The sequence below is a fragment of the Hyla sarda genome, unplaced genomic scaffold (genome assembly GCF_029499605.1).
Source record: "Hyla sarda isolate aHylSar1 unplaced genomic scaffold, aHylSar1.hap1 scaffold_1743, whole genome shotgun sequence".
Classification (NCBI taxonomy): Eukaryota; Metazoa; Chordata; class Amphibia; order Anura; family Hylidae; genus Hyla; species Hyla sarda.
This window is the reverse complement of record NW_026608386.1, coordinates 1-16,711: the sequence shown is the minus strand read 5'-3', so window position 1 is coordinate 16,711 and position 16,711 is coordinate 1. Positions and strand designations below refer to the sequence as shown.

Sequence of the window (16,711 nt, the reverse complement as noted above, 5' to 3'; positions counted from 1 at the left end):
GGCCAAATATGTGTGACATTTCTGCGACTTTAGCTTCTAGAGCATTTTTACAACATTATACATAGGTGCTGAATACATAAAAAGCGACTGTTCAGCGACAGACAAGTCGCATCGGCTGAAAGTAGGCCAGAATGTCAGTCCATGTTGGAGCAGGTTTAGATACAGTCTAAAGCATAGATCTCAAAGTCTGTGCACAGAATTTAGCAAGGGCCTCGCACCTTCTGATGCATCAGGTAGGTGCACAATAGCATAGCCTAACCCTCTGTACTTTGGTCTATATTGATGCGGGACATAGACAGCCAGCTGATGACCAATCCATTAGTGCAATGGATGGCTGGAAGCATTTGTCTTTGCCTTTGCAATACCACAGAAGCAATGCATGGTCAATGTACAGCAATGACACACCTGTGTGAACAGCCAGGAGACCCCCCCCCCCCCCCCCATGTTATGTTACATAGTTACATAGTTAGTACGGTCGAAAAAAGACATATGTCCATCACGTTCAACCAGGGAATTAAGGGGTAGGGGTGTGGCGCGATATTGGGGAAGGGATGAGATTTTATATTTCTTCATAAGCATTAATCTTATTTTGTCAATTAGGAACATTCAGCACCCACCCGCTATCAAGGCAGCTGCCTATCATGTCATGCCCTACCTGCACAGGTGTGCTGGCTACTCAAATGATCCAATTAAGGAGGCCATTTAGTCAGCAGCAGCAGAAGTCCTGTGCCTGGACGCTCCAACAGGGGCCAGACACAAGCAGAAGCAGAAGCAGCAGAAGCAGCAGCAGCAGAAGCAGCAGCAGCACCACCTTTTGTTTTTTGGCTGCAGCAGCAGCAAGGCCCACAGGGCTGGCTAGCTGGCTAGCCAGCAAGCAGGTAGCAATGAAAGTAGGAATCTTTCTTTTTAACCCTGTAAGGGGGTGGTGCACTGTACCCGAAGATACTGCCATATCGGGTCAATGCATAGGGCGACGGAAGCAAGCTTCGAAATCGGCCCCCGTTCTCAAAAATCCATTTAATATATGGTCCCCAGATAGGGGACGTATCAGATATTAAACTGATAAGAACAGATACTACACTTGATCTTAGCCAAAAGGCCGAGAAGCGATAACCGTGAAAGGGGCGGGCCCAACAAGGTCCCCTTCATGGGCACTATCACTGCTTGCTGTCAGGGAGGCTGCCAGACAATTTTCCATGCACACTCTGGGCTGGGGGGCAGTCAACCACCAGTACACACAGCAGAACCTAAACCCATACCATTATTGCTAAGCAGCAAGACAGGGGCCCATTGCACTCCCACGGGGCCTTTTTAAATGCAATCCATAACCCGGATTTGCCAGGAACCCTTCTTACTCCTCCTACTTGCATGTGACACTGGGCTTAGGATCTGCATAGGAAACACACACACAAGCACACACCTACCTTTGTTGCCTGCAGATGCCTCCTTGGCTGTCCCCAAACGGTATCAAACCAACACCCACGGGAAGCTGTAAGCATAGAGGACATGCCTGCACCCCATTGGACTTACCTGTGTGGGTTAAATCCGGGTTATTTGACAACCTATGGCGGTGATGGTTCTGCTCAGGCAGAGCAGTGCTGATGCTCCTCATAAAGCTGTCGCTGCTGTGAAGGTTCTAGGTGACATCACAAATCCCTTTGGTTACATACACAACAAAGCTGGGTTGTTGTTGTTTACACTCTGCAAGGCCTGTGGAAGTGAGTGACATCATAGCACTGTAGTTCTGAGGGTTCAAGATGGATGCAACAATCTCCTGTTGCTTCTATGAAGGCCGTAATAGACGACATCACCAAACAGCTCCATAGTCACATACACAGCAAAGGAGAGATGTTGTTTACACCTAGTGATGTCAGTGGTATTGAGTGACATCACAGCACAGTGCTAAGGCTCCTGGGCCTGGACACAGCAGCGGCTGCAATATCTCAACGGAGAATACGTTTATATCTATGTGTGTGTGTGCGCATATATATATATATATATATATATATATATATATATATATATATTTCTCCGCCGAAATCACTTTTAAACCCATTTCCACCTTTTTTTCCCTTCTCTTCCTCTTACTTTTTTTTCACGTTTTTTTACGTTTTTCTCCTTTTCGCCTCTTTTCTGGGCGTATTATTCTTCTTTTTCTTCTTTTTTTTCGTCTAATGCATACCCCATCAGTGCAGCAATGCTTATTCAATACCGCCAGCAGATGGAGACACTGGGGGATAATTTTCTAAGGATTTATACTGATTTTTCCTGTCTGAATTTGTCGCACAGAAAGTTGCAGGCCAAATATGTGTGACATTTCTGCGACTTTAGCTTCTAGAGCATTTTTACAACATTATACATAGGTGCTGAATACATAAAAAGCGACTGTTCAGCGACAGACAAGTCGCATCGGCTGAAAGTAGGCCAGAATGTCAGTCCATGTTGGAGCAGGTTTAGATACAGTCTAAAGCATAGATCTCAAAGTCTGTGCACAGAATTTAGCAAGGGCCTCGCACCTTCTGATGCATCAGGTAGGTGCACAATAGCATAGCCTAACCCTCTGTACTTTGGTCTATATTGATGCGGGACATAGACAGCCAGCTGATGACCAATCCATTAGTGCAATGGATGGCTGGAAGCATTTGTCTTTGCCTTTGCAATACCACAGAAGCAATGCATGGTCAATGTACAGCAATGACACACCTGTGTGAACAGCCAGGAGACCCCCCCCCCCCCCCATGTTATGTTACATAGTTACATAGTTAGTACGGTCGAAAAAAGACATATGTCCATCACGTTCAACCAGGGAATTAAGGGGTAGGGGTGTGGCGCGATATTGGGGAAGGGATGAGATTTTATATTTCTTCATAAGCATTAATCTTATTTTGTCAATTAGGAGCATTCAGCACCCACCCGCTATCAAGGCAGCTGCCTATCATGTCATGCCCTACCTGCACAGGTGTGCTGGCTACTCAAATGATCCAATTAAGGAGGCCATTTAGTCAGCAGCAGCAGAAGTCCTGTGCCTGGACGCTCCAACAGGGGCCAGACACAAGCAGAAGCAGAAGCAGCAGAAGCAGCAGCAGCACCACCTTTTGTTTTTTGGCTGCAGCAGCAGCAAGGCCCACAGGGCTGGCTAGCTGGCTAGCCAGCAAGCAGGTAGCAATGAAAGTAGGAATCTTTCTTTTTAACCCTGTAAGGGGGTGGTGCACTGTACCCGAAGATACTGCCATATCGGGTCAATGCATAGGGCGACGGAAGCAAGCTTCGAAATCGGCCCCCGTTCTCAAAAATCCATTTAATATATGGTCCCCAGATAGGGGACGTATCAGATATTAAACTGATAAGAACAGATACTACACTTGATCTTAGCCAAAAGGCCGAGAAGCGATAACCGTGAAAGGGGCGGGCCCAACAAGGTCCCCTTCATGGGCACTATCACTGCTTGCTGTCAGGGAGGCTGCCAGACAATTTTCCATGCACACTCTGGGCTGGGGGGCAGTCAACCACCAGTACACACAGCAGAACCTAAACCCATACCATTATTGCTAAGCAGCAAGACAGGGGCCCATTGCACTCCCACGGGGCCTTTTTAAATGCAATCCATAACCCGGATTTGCCAGGAACCCTTCTTACTCCTCCTACTTGCATGTGACACTGGGCTTAGGATCTGCATAGGAAACACACACACAAGCACACACCTACCTTTGTTGCCTGCAGATGCCTCCTTGGCTGTCCCCAAACGGTATCAAACCAACACCCACGGGAAGCTGTAAGCATAGAGGACATGCCTGCACCCCATTGGACTTACCTGTGTGGGTTAAATCCGGGTTATTTGACAACCTATGGCGGTGATGGTTCTGCTCAGGCAGAGCAGTGCTGATGCTCCTCATAAAGCTGTCGCTGCTGTGAAGGTTCTAGGTGACATCACAAATCCCTTTGGTTACATACACAACAAAGCTGGGTTGTTGTTGTTTACACTCTGCAAGGCCTGTGGAAGTGAGTGACATCATAGCACTGTAGTTCTGAGGGTTCAAGATGGATGCAACAATCTCCTGTTGCTTCTATGAAGGCCGTAATAGACGACATCACCAAACAGCTCCATAGTCACATACACAGCAAAGGAGAGATGTTGTTTACACCTAGTGATGTCAGTGGTATTGAGTGACATCACAGCACAGTGCTAAGGCTCCTGGGCCTGGACACAGCAGCGGCTGCAATATCTCAACGGAGAATACGTTTATATCTATGTGTGTGTGTGCGCATATATATATATATATATATATATATATATATATATATATATATATATATATATTTCTCCGCCGAAATCACTTTTAAACCCATTTCCACCTTTTTTTCCCTTCTCTTCCTCTTACTTTTTTTTCACGTTTTTTTACGTTTTTCTCCTTTTCGCCTCTTTTCTGGGCGTATTATTCTTCTTTTTCTTCTTTTTTTTCGTCTAATGCATACCCCATCAGTGCAGCAATGCTTATTCAATACCGCCAGCAGATGGAGACACTGGGGGATAATTTTCTAAGGATTTATACTGATTTTTCCTGTCTGAATTTGTCGCACAGAAAGTTGCAGGCCAAATATGTGTGACATTTCTGCGACTTTAGCTTCTAGAGCATTTTTACAACATTATACATAGGTGCTGAATACATAAAAAGCGACTGTTCAGCGACAGACAAGTCGCATCGGCTGAAAGTAGGCCAGAATGTCAGTCCATGTTGGAGCAGGTTTAGATACAGTCTAAAGCATAGATCTCAAAGTCTGTGCACAGAATTTAGCAAGGGCCTCGCACCTTCTGATGCATCAGGTAGGTGCACAATAGCATAGCCTAACCCTCTGTACTTTGGTCTATATTGATGCGGGACATAGACAGCCAGCTGATGACCAATCCATTAGTGCAATGGATGGCTGGAAGCATTTGTCTTTGCCTTTGCAATACCACAGAAGCAATGCATGGTCAATGTACAGCAATGACACACCTGTGTGAACAGCCAGGAGACCCCCCCCCCCCCCCATGTTATGTTACATAGTTACATAGTTAGTACGGTCGAAAAAAGACATATGTCCATCACGTTCAACCAGGGAATTAAGGGGTAGGGGTGTGGCGCGATATTGGGGAAGGGATGAGATTTTATATTTCTTCATAAGCATTAATCTTATTTTGTCAATTAGGAACATTCAGCACCCACCCGCTATCAAGGCAGCTGCCTATCATGTCATGCCCTACCTGCACAGGTGTGCTGGCTACTCAAATGATCCAATTAAGGAGGCCATTTAGTCAGCAGCAGCAGAAGTCCTGTGCCTGGACGCTCCAACAGGGGCCAGACACAAGCAGAAGCAGAAGCAGCAGAAGCAGCAGCAGCACCACCTTTTGTTTTTTGGCTGCAGCAGCAGCAAGGCCCACAGGGCTGGCTAGCTGGCTAGCCAGCAAGCAGGTAGCAATGAAAGTAGGAATCTTTCTTTTTAACCCTGTAAGGGGGTGGTGCACTGTACCCGAAGATACTGCCATATCGGGTCAATGCATAGGGCGACGGAAGCAAGCTTCGAAATCGGCCCCCGTTCTCAAAAATCCATTTAATATATGGTCCCCAGATAGGGGACGTATCAGATATTAAACTGATAAGAACAGATACTACACTTGATCTTAGCCAAAAGGCCGAGAAGCGATAACCGTGAAAGGGGCGGGCCCAACAAGGTCCCCTTCATGGGCACTATCACTGCTTGCTGTCAGGGAGGCTGCCAGACAATTTTCCATGCACACTCTGGGCTGGGGGGCAGTCAACCACCAGTACACACAGCAGAACCTAAACCCATACCATTATTGCTAAGCAGCAAGACAGGGGCCCATTGCACTCCCACGGGGCCTTTTTAAATGCAATCCATAACCCGGATTTGCCAGGAACCCTTCTTACTCCTCCTACTTGCATGTGACACTGGGCTTAGGATCTGCATAGGAAACACACACACAAGCACACACCTACCTTTGTTGCCTGCAGATGCCTCCTTGGCTGTCCCCAAACGGTATCAAACCAACACCCACGGGAAGCTGTAAGCATAGAGGACATGCCTGCACCCCATTGGACTTACCTGTGTGGGTTAAATCCGGGTTATTTGACAACCTATGGCGGTGATGGTTCTGCTCAGGCAGAGCAGTGCTGATGCTCCTCATAAAGCTGTCGCTGCTGTGAAGGTTCTAGGTGACATCACAAATCCCTTTGGTTACATACACAACAAAGCTGGGTTGTTGTTGTTTACACTCTGCAAGGCCTGTGGAAGTGAGTGACATCATAGCACTGTAGTTCTGAGGGTTCTAGATGGATGCAACAATCTCCTGTTGCTTCTATGAAGGCCGTAATAGACGACATCACCAAACAGCTCCATAGTCACATACACAGCAAAGGAGAGATGTTGTTTACACCTAGTGATGTCAGTGGTATTGAGTGACATCACAGCACAGTGCTAAGGCTCCTGGGCCTGGACACAGCAGCGGCTGCAATATCTCAACGGAGAATACGTTTATATCTATGTGTGTGTGTGCGCATATATATATATATATATATATATATATATATATATATATATATATATATATTTCTCCGCCGAAATCACTTTTAAACCCATTTCCACCTTTTTTTCCCTTCTCTTCCTCTTACTTTTTTTTCACGTTTTTTTACGTTTTTCTCCTTTTCGCCTCTTTTCTGGGCGTATTATTCTTCTTTTTCTTCTTTTTTTTCGTCTAATGCATACCCCATCAGTGCAGCAATGCTTATTCAATACCGCCAGCAGATGGAGACACTGGGGGATAATTTTCTAAGGATTTATACTGATTTTTCCTGTCTGAATTTGTCGCACAGAAAGTTGCAGGCCAAATATGTGTGACATTTCTGCGACTTTAGCTTCTAGAGCATTTTTACAACATTATACATAGGTGCTGAATACATAAAAAGCGACTGTTCAGCGACAGACAAGTCGCATCGGCTGAAAGTAGGCCAGAATGTCAGTCCATGTTGGAGCAGGTTTAGATACAGTCTAAAGCATAGATCTCAAAGTCTGTGCACAGAATTTAGCAAGGGCCTCGCACCTTCTGATGCATCAGGTAGGTGCACAATAGCATAGCCTAACCCTCTGTACTTTGGTCTATATTGATGCGGGACATAGACAGCCAGCTGATGACCAATCCATTAGTGCAATGGATGGCTGGAAGCATTTGTCTTTGCCTTTGCAATACCACAGAAGCAATGCATGGTCAATGTACAGCAATGACACACCTGTGTGAACAGCCAGGAGACCCCCCCCCCCCATGTTATGTTACATAGTTACATAGTTAGTACGGTCGAAAAAAGACATATGTCCATCAAGTTCAACCAGGGAATTAAGGGGTAGGGGTGTGGCGCGATATTGGGGAAGGGATGAGATTTTATATTTCTTCATAAGCATTAATCTTATTTTGTCAATTAGGAACATTCAGCACCCACCCGCTATCAAGGCAGCTGCCTATCATGTCATGCCCTACCTGCACAGGTGTGCTGGCTACTCAAATGATCCAATTAAGGAGGCCATTTAGTCAGCAGCAGCAGAAGTCCTGTGCCTGGACGCTCCAACAGGGGCCAGACACAAGCAGAAGCAGAAGCAGCAGAAGCAGCAGCAGCACCACCTTTTGTTTTTTGGCTGCAGCAGCAGCAGCAAGGCCCACAGGGCTGGCTAGCTGGCTAGCCAGCAAGCAGGTAGCAATGAAAGTAGGAATCTTTCTTTTTAACCCTGTAAGGGGGTGGTGCACTGTACCCGAAGATACTGCCATATCGGGTCAATGCATAGGGCGACGGAAGCAAGCTTCGAAATCGGCCCCCGTTCTCAAAAATCCATTTAATATATGGTCCCCAGATAGGGGACGTATCAGATATTAAACTGATAAGAACAGATACTACACTTGATCTTAGCCAAAAGGCCGAGAAGCGATAACCGTGAAAGGGGCGGGCCCAACAAGGTCCCCTTCATGGGCACTATCACTGCTTGCTGTCAGGGAGGCTGCCAGACAATTTTCCATGCACACTCTGGGCTGGGGGGCAGTCAACCACCAGTACACACAGCAGAACCTAAACCCATACCATTATTGCTAAGCAGCAAGACAGGGGCCCATTGCACTCCCACGGGGCCTTTTTAAATGCAATCCATAACCCGGATTTGCCAGGAACCCTTCTTACTCCTCCTACTTGCATGTGACACTGGGCTTAGGATCTGCATAGGAAACACACACACAAGCACACACCTACCTTTGTTGCCTGCAGATGCCTCCTTGGCTGTCCCCAAACGGTATCAAACCAACACCCACGGGAAGCTGTAAGCATAGAGGACATGCCTGCACCCCATTGGACTTACCTGTGTGGGTTAAATCCGGGTTATTTGACAACCTATGGCGGTGATGGTTCTGCTCAGGCAGAGCAGTGCTGATGCTCCTCATAAAGCTGTCGCTGCTGTGAAGGTTCTAGGTGACATCACAAATCCCTTTGGTTACATACACAACAAAGCTGGGTTGTTGTTGTTTACACTCTGCAAGGCCTGTGGAAGTGAGTGACATCATAGCACTGTAGTTCTGAGGGTTCAAGATGGATGCAACAATCTCCTGTTGCTTCTATGAAGGCCGTAATAGACGACATCACCAAACAGCTCCATAGTCACATACACAGCAAAGGAGAGATGTTGTTTACACCTAGTGATGTCAGTGGTATTGAGTGACATCACAGCACAGTGCTAAGGCTCCTGGGCCTGGACACAGCAGCGGCTGCAATATCTCAACGGAGAATACGTTTATATCTATGTGTGTGTGTGCGCATATATATATATATATATATATATATATATATATATATATATATTTCTCCCGCCGAAATCACTTTTAAACCCATTTCCACCTTTTTTTCCCTTCTCTTCCTCTTACTTTTTTTTCACGTTTTTTTACGTTTTTCTCCTTTTCGCCTCTTTTCTGGGCGTATTATTCTTCTTTTTCTTCTTTTTTTTCGTCTAATGCATACCCCATCAGTGCAGCAATGCTTATTCAATACCGCCAGCAGATGGAGACACTGGGGGATAATTTTCTAAGGATTTATACTGATTTTTCCTGTCTGAATTTGTCGCACAGAAAGTTGCAGGCCAAATATGTGTGACATTTCTGCGACTTTAGCTTCTAGAGCATTTTTACAACATTATACATAGGTGCTGAATACATAAAAAGCGACTGTTCAGCGACAGACAAGTCGCATCGGCTGAAAGTAGGCCAGAATGTCAGTCCCATGTTGGAGCAGTTTAGATACAGTCTAAAGCATAGATCTCAAAGTCTGTGCACAGAATTTAGCAAGGGCCTCGCACCTTCTGATGCATCAGGTAGGTGCACAATAGCATAGCCTAACCCTCTGTACTTTGGTCTATATTGATGCGGGACATAGACAGCCAGCTGATGACCAATCCATTAGTGCAATGGATGGCTGGAAGCATTTGTCTTTGCCTTTGCAATACCACAGAAGCAATGCATGGTCAATGTACAGCAATGACACACCTGTGTGAACAGCCAGGAGACCCCCCCCCCATGTTATGTTACATAGTTACATAGTTAGTACGGTCGAAAAAAGACATATGTCCATCACGTTCAACCAGGGAATTAAGGGGTAGGGGTGTGGCGCGATATTGGGGAAGGGATGAGATTTTATATTTCTTCATAAGCATTAATCTTATTTTGTCAATTAGGAACATTCAGCACCCACCCGCTATCAAGGCAGCTGCCTATCATGTCATGCCCTACCTGCACAGGTGTGCTGGCTACTCAAATGATCCAATTAAGGAGGCCATTTAGTCAGCAGCAGCAGAAGTCCTGTGCCTGGGACGCTCCAACAGGGGCCAGACACAAGCAGAAGCAGAAGCAGCAGAAGCAGCAGCAGCACCACCTTTTGTTTTTTGGCTGCAGCAGCAGCAAGGCCCACAGGGCTGGCTAGCTGGCTAGCCAGCAAGCAGGTAGCAATGAAAGTAGGAATCTTTCTTTTTAACCCTGTAAGGGGGTGGTGCACTGTACCCGAAGATACTGCCATATCGGGTCAATGCATAGGGCGACGGAAGCAAGCTTCGAAATCGGCCCCCGTTCTCAAAAATCCATTTAATATATGGTCCCCAGATAGGGGACGTATCAGATATTAAACTGATAAGAACAGATACTACACTTGATCTTAGCCAAAAGGCCGAGAAGCGATAACCGTGAAAGGGGCGGGCCCAACAAGGTCCCCTTCATGGGCACTATCACTGCTTGCTGTCAGGGAGGCTGCCAGACAATTTTCCATGCACACTCTGGGCTGGGGGGCAGTCAACCACCAGTACACACAGCAGAACCTAAACCCATACCATTATTGCTAAGCAGCAAGACAGGGGCCCATTGCACTCCCACGGGGCCTTTTTAAATGCAATCCATAACCCGGATTTGCCAGGAACCCTTCTTACTCCTCCTACTTGCATGTGACACTGGGCTTAGGATCTGCATAGGAAACACACACACAAGCACACACCTACCTTTGTTGCCTGCAGATGCCTCCTTGGCTGTCCCCAAACGGTATCAAACCAACACCCACGGGAAGCTGTAAGCATAGAGGACATGCCTGCACCCCATTGGACTTACCTGTGTGGGTTAAATCCGGGTTATTTGACAACCTATGGCGGTGATGGTTCTGCTCAGGCAGAGCAGTGCTGATGCTCCTCATAAAGCTGTCGCTGCTGTGAAGGTTCTAGGTGACATCACAAATCCCTTTGGTTACATACACAACAAAGCTGGGTTGTTGTTGTTTACACTCTGCAAGGCCTGTGGAAGTGAGTGACATCATAGCACTGTAGTTCTGAGGGTTCAAGATGGATGCAACAATCTCCTGTTGCTTCTATGAAGGCCGTAATAGACGACATCACCAAACAGCTCCATAGTCACATACACAGCAAAGGAGAGATGTTGTTTACACCTAGTGATGTCAGTGGTATTGAGTGACATCACAGCACAGTGCTAAGGCTCCTGGGCCTGGACACAGCAGCGGCTGCAATATCTCAACGGAGAATACGTTTATATCTATGTGTGTGTGTGCGCATATATATATATATATATATATATATATATATATATATATATATATATATATATTTCTCCGCCGAAATCACTTTTAAACCCATTTCCACCTTTTTTTCCCTTCTCTTCCTCTTACTTTTTTTTCACGTTTTTTTTACGTTTTTCTCCTTTTCGCCTCTTTTCTGGGCGTATTATTCTTCTTTTTCTTCTTTTTTTTCGTCTAATGCATACCCCATCAGTGCAGCAATGCTTATTCAATACCGCCAGCAGATGGAGACACTGGGGATAATTTTCTAAGGATTTATACTGATTTTTCCTGTCTGAATTTGTCGCACAGAAAGTTGCAGGCCAAATATGTGTGACATTTCTGCGACTTTAGCTTCTAGAGCATTTTTACAACATTATACATAGGTGCTGAATACATAAAAAGCGACTGTTCAGCGACAGACAAGTCGCATCGGCTGAAAGTAGGCCAGAATGTCAGTCCATGTTGGAGCAGGTTTAGATACAGTCTAAAGCATAGATCTCAAAGTCTGTGCACAGAATTTAGCAAGGGCCTCGCACCTTCTGATGCATCAGGTAGGTGCACAATAGCATAGCCTAACCCTCTGTACTTTGGTCTATATTGATGCGGGACATAGACAGCCAGCTGATGACCAATCCATTAGTGCAATGGATGGCTGGAAGCATTTGTCTTTGCCTTTGCAATACCACAGAAGCAATGCATGGTCAATGTACAGCAATGACACACCTGTGTGAACAGCCAGGAGACCCCCCCCCCCCCCCCCCCCCATGTTATGTTACATAGTTACATAGTTAGTACGGTCGAAAAAAGACATATGTCCATCACGTTCAACCAGGGAATTAAGGGGTAGGGGTGTGGCGCGATATTGGGGAAGGGATGAGATTTTATATTTCTTCATAAGCATTAATCTTATTTTGTCAATTAGGAACATTCAGCACCCACCCGCTATCAAGGCAGCTGCCTATCATGTCATGCCCTACCTGCACAGGTGTGCTGGCTACTCAAATGATCCAATTAAGGAGGCCATTTAGTCAGCAGCAGCAGAAGTCCTGTGCCTGGACGCTCCAACAGGGGCCAGACACAAGCAGAAGCAGAAGCAGCAGAAGCAGCAGCAGCACCACCTTTTGTTTTTTGGCTGCAGCAGCAGCAAGGCCCACAGGGCTGGCTAGCTGGCTAGCCAGCAAGCAGGTAGCAATGAAAGTAGGAATCTTTCTTTTTAACCCTGTAAGGGGGTGGTGCACTGTACCCGAAGATACTGCCATATCGGGTCAATGCATAGGGCGACGGAAGCAAGCTTCGAAATCGGCCCCCGTTCTCAAAAATCCATTTAATATATGGTCCCCAGATAGGGGACGTATCAGATATTAAACTGATAAGAACAGATACTACACTTGATCTTAGCCAAAAGGCCGAGAAGCGATAACCGTGAAAGGGGCGGGCCCAACAAGGTCCCCTTCATGGGCACTATCACTGCTTGCTGTCAGGGAGGCTGCCAGACAATTTTCCATGCACACTCTGGGCTGGGGGGCAGTCAACCACCAGTACACACAGCAGAACCTAAACCCATACCATTATTGCTAAGCAGCAAGACAGGGGCCCATTGCACTCCCACGGGGCCTTTTTAAATGCAATCCATAACCCGGATTTGCCAGGAACCCTTCTTACTCCTCCTACTTGCATGTGACACTGGGCTTAGGATCTGCATAGGAAACACACACACAAGCACACACCTACCTTTGTTGCCTGCAGATGCCTCCTTGGCTGTCCCCAAACGGTATCAAACCAACACCCACGGGAAGCTGTAAGCATAGAGGACATGCCTGCACCCCATTGGACTTACCTGTGTGGGTTAAATCCGGGTTATTTGACAACCTATGGCGGTGATGGTTCTGCTCAGGCAGAGCAGTGCTGATGCTCCTCATAAAGCTGTCGCTGCTGTGAAGGTTCTAGGTGACATCACAAATCCCTTTGGTTACATACACAACAAAGCTGGGTTGTTGTTGTTTACACTCTGCAAGGCCTGTGGAAGTGAGTGACATCATAGCACTGTAGTTCTGAGGGTTCAAGATGGATGCAACAATCTCCTGTTGCTTCTATGAAGGCCGTAATAGACGACATCACCAAACAGCTCCATAGTCACATACACAGCAAAGGAGAGATGTTGTTTACACCTAGTGATGTCAGTGGTATTGAGTGACATCACAGCACAGTGCTAAGGCTCCTGGGCCTGGACACAGCAGCGGCTGCAATATCTCAACGGAGAATACGTTTATATCTATGTGTGTGTGTGCGCATATATATATATATATATATATATATATATATATATATATATTTCTCCGCCGAAATCACTTTTAAACCCATTTCCACCTTTTTTTCCCTTCTCTTCCTCTTACTTTTTTTTTCACGTTTTTTTACGTTTTTCTCCTTTTCGCCTCTTTTCTGGGCGTATTATTCTTCTTTTTCTTCTTTTTTTTCGTCTAATGCATACCCCATCAGTGCAGCAATGCTTATTCAATACCGCCAGCAGATGGAGACACTGGGGGATAATTTTCTAAGGATTTATACTGATTTTTCCTGTCTGAATTTGTCGCACAGAAAGTTGCAGGCCAAATATGTGTGACATTTCTGCGACTTTAGCTTCTAGAGCATTTTTACAACATTATACATAGGTGCTGAATACATAAAAAGCGACTGTTCAGCGACAGACAAGTCGCATCGGCTGAAAGTAGGCCAGAATGTCAGTCCATGTTGGAGCAGGTTTAGATACAGTCTAAAGCATAGATCTCAAAGTCTGTGCACAGAATTTAGCAAGGGCCTCGCACCTTCTGATGCATCAGGTAGGTGCACAATAGCATAGCCTAACCCTCTGTACTTTGGTCTATATTGATGCGGGACATAGACAGCCAGCTGATGACCAATCCATTAGTGCAATGGATGGCTGGAAGCATTTGTCTTTGCCTTTGCAATACCACAGAAGCAATGCATGGTCAATGTACAGCAATGACACACCTGTGTGAACAGCCAGGAGACCCCCCCCCCCCCCCCCCCATGTTATGTTACATAGTTACATAGTTAGTACGGTCGAAAAAAGACATATGTCCATCACGTTCAACCAGGGAATTAAGGGGTAGGGGTGTGGCGCGATATTGGGGAAGGGATGAGATTTTATATTTCTTCATAAGCATTAATCTTATTTTGTCAATTAGGAACATTCAGCACCCACCCGCTATCAAGGCAGCTGCCTATCATGTCATGCCCTACCTGCACAGGTGTGCTGGCTACTCAAATGATCCAATTAAGGAGGCCATTTAGTCAGCAGCAGCAGAAGTCCTGTGCCTGGACGCTCCAACAGGGGCCAGACACAAGCAGAAGCAGAAGCAGCAGAAGCAGCAGCAGCACCACCTTTTGTTTTTTGGCTGCAGCAGCAGCAAGGCCCACAGGGCTGGCTAGCTGGCTAGCCAGCAAGCAGGTAGCAATGAAAGTAGGAATCTTTCTTTTTAACCCTGTAAGGGGGTGGTGCACTGTACCCGAAGATACTGCCATATCGGGTCAATGCATAGGGCGACGGAAGCAAGCTTCGAAATCGGCCCCCGTTCTCAAAAATCCATTTAATATATGGTCCCCAGATAGGGGACGTATCAGATATTAAACTGATAAGAACAGATACTACACTTGATCTTAGCCAAAAGGCCGAGAAGCGATAACCGTGAAAGGGGCGGGCCCAACAAGGTCCCCTTCATGGGCACTATCACTGCTTGCTGTCAGGGAGGCTGCCAGACAATTTTCCATGCACACTCTGGGCTGGGGGGCAGTCAACCACCAGTACACACAGCAGAACCTAAACCCATACCATTATTGCTAAGCAGCAAGACAGGGGCCCATTGCACTCCCACGGGGCCTTTTTAAATGCAATCCATAACCCGGATTTGCCAGGAACCCTTCTTACTCCTCCTACTTGCATGTGACACTGGGCTTAGGATCTGCATAGGAAACACACACACAAGCATACACCTACCTTTGTTGCCTGCAGATGCCTCCTTGGCTGTCCCCAAACGGTATCAAACCAACACCCACGGGAAGCTGTAAGCATAGAGGACATGCCTGCACCCCATTGGACTTACCTGTGTGGGTTAAATCCGGGTTATTTGACAACCTATGGCGGTGATGGTTCTGCTCAGGCAGAGCAGTGCTGATGCTCCTCATAAAGCTGTCGCTGCTGTGAAGGTTCTAGGTGACATCACAAATCCCTTTGGTTACATACACAACAAAGCTGGGTTGTTGTTGTTTACACTCTGCAAGGCCTGTGGAAGTGAGTGACATCATAGCACTGTAGTTCTGAGGGTTCAAGATGGATGCAACAATCTCCTGTTGCTTCTATGAAGGCCGTAATAGACGACATCACCAAACAGCTCCATAGTCACATACACAGCAAAGGAGAGATGTTGTTTACACCTAGTGATGTCAGTGGTATTGAGTGACATCACAGCACAGTGCTAAGGCTCCTGGGCCTGGACACAGCAGCGGCTGCAATATCTCAACGGAGAATACGTTTATATCTATGTGTGTGTGTGCGCATATATATATATATATATATATATATATATATATATATATATATATATATTTCTCCGCCGAAATCACTTTTAAACCCATTTCCACCTTTTTTTCCCTTCTCTTCCTCTTACTTTTTTTTTCACGTTTTTTTACGTTTTTCTCCTTTTCGCCTCTTTTCTGGGCGTATTATTCTTCTTTTTCTTCTTTTTTTTCGTCTAATGCATACCCCATCAGTGCAGCAATGCTTATTCAATACCGCCAGCAGATGGAGACACTGGGGGATAATTTTCTAAGGATTTATACTGATTTTTCCTGTCTGAATTTGTCGCACAGAAAGTTGCAGGAATATGTGTGACATTTCTGCGACTTTAGCTTCTAGAGCATTTTTACAACATTATACATAGGTGCTGAATACATAAAAAGCGACTGTTCAGCGACAGACAAGTCGCATCGGCTGAAAGTAGGCCAGAATGTCAGTCCATGTTGGAGCAGGTTTAGATACAGTCTAAAGCATAGATCTCAAAGTCTGTGCACAGAATTTAGCAAGGGCCTCGCACCTTCTGATGCATCAGGTAGGTGCACAATAGCATAGCCTAACCCTCTGTACTTTGGTCTATATTGATGCGGGACATAGACAGCCAGCTGATGACCAATCCATTAGTGCAATGGATGGCTGGAAGCATTTGTCTTTGCCTTTGCAATACCACAGAAGCAATGCATGGTCAATGTACAGCAATGACACACCTGTGTGAACAGCCAGGAGACCCCCCCCCCCCCCCCCCATGTTATGTTACATAGTTACATAGTTAGTACGGTCGAAAAAAGACATATGTCCATCACGTTCAACCAGGGAATTAAGGGGTAGGGGTGTGGCGCGATATTGGGGAAGGGATGAGATTTTATATTTCTTCATAAGCATTAATCTTATTTTGTCAATTAGGAACATTCAGCACCCACCCGCTATCAAGGCAGCTGCCTATCATGTCATGCCCTACCTGCACAGGTGTGCTGGCTACTCAAATGATCCA

The 16,711-nt window shown here is 46.1% G+C and overlaps 7 non-coding genes across 7 annotated transcripts; all 7 read right to left on the bottom strand.

The window, feature by feature from the left end:
* Positions 1–920: 920 nt before the first annotated feature.
* Positions 921–1,111, bottom strand: LOC130312943 (U2 spliceosomal RNA). Its single transcript, XR_008860984.1, has one exon. It is a non-coding gene; the product is annotated as a U2 spliceosomal RNA (small nuclear RNA).
* A 2,090-nt stretch (positions 1,112–3,201) lies between these two features.
* On the bottom strand, positions 3,202–3,392 carry LOC130312942 (U2 spliceosomal RNA). Its single transcript, XR_008860983.1, has one exon. It is a non-coding gene; the product is annotated as a U2 spliceosomal RNA (small nuclear RNA).
* A 2,100-nt stretch (positions 3,393–5,492) lies between these two features.
* LOC130312974 (U2 spliceosomal RNA) lies at positions 5,493–5,683 on the bottom strand. Its single transcript, XR_008861011.1, has one exon. It is a non-coding gene; the product is annotated as a U2 spliceosomal RNA (small nuclear RNA).
* Positions 5,684–7,781: 2,098 nt separating this feature from the next.
* On the bottom strand, positions 7,782–7,972 carry LOC130312973 (U2 spliceosomal RNA). The gene has a single exon (XR_008861010.1). It is a non-coding gene; the product is annotated as a U2 spliceosomal RNA (small nuclear RNA).
* A 2,087-nt stretch (positions 7,973–10,059) lies between these two features.
* Positions 10,060–10,250, bottom strand: LOC130312966 (U2 spliceosomal RNA). Its single transcript, XR_008861005.1, has one exon. It is a non-coding gene; the product is annotated as a U2 spliceosomal RNA (small nuclear RNA).
* Positions 10,251–12,356: 2,106 nt separating this feature from the next.
* LOC130312953 (U2 spliceosomal RNA) lies at positions 12,357–12,547 on the bottom strand. Its single transcript, XR_008860993.1, has one exon. It is a non-coding gene; the product is annotated as a U2 spliceosomal RNA (small nuclear RNA).
* Positions 12,548–14,640: 2,093 nt separating this feature from the next.
* LOC130312941 (U2 spliceosomal RNA) lies at positions 14,641–14,831 on the bottom strand. The gene has a single exon (XR_008860982.1). It is a non-coding gene; the product is annotated as a U2 spliceosomal RNA (small nuclear RNA).
* Between the last annotated feature and the right edge of the window lie 1,880 nt (positions 14,832–16,711).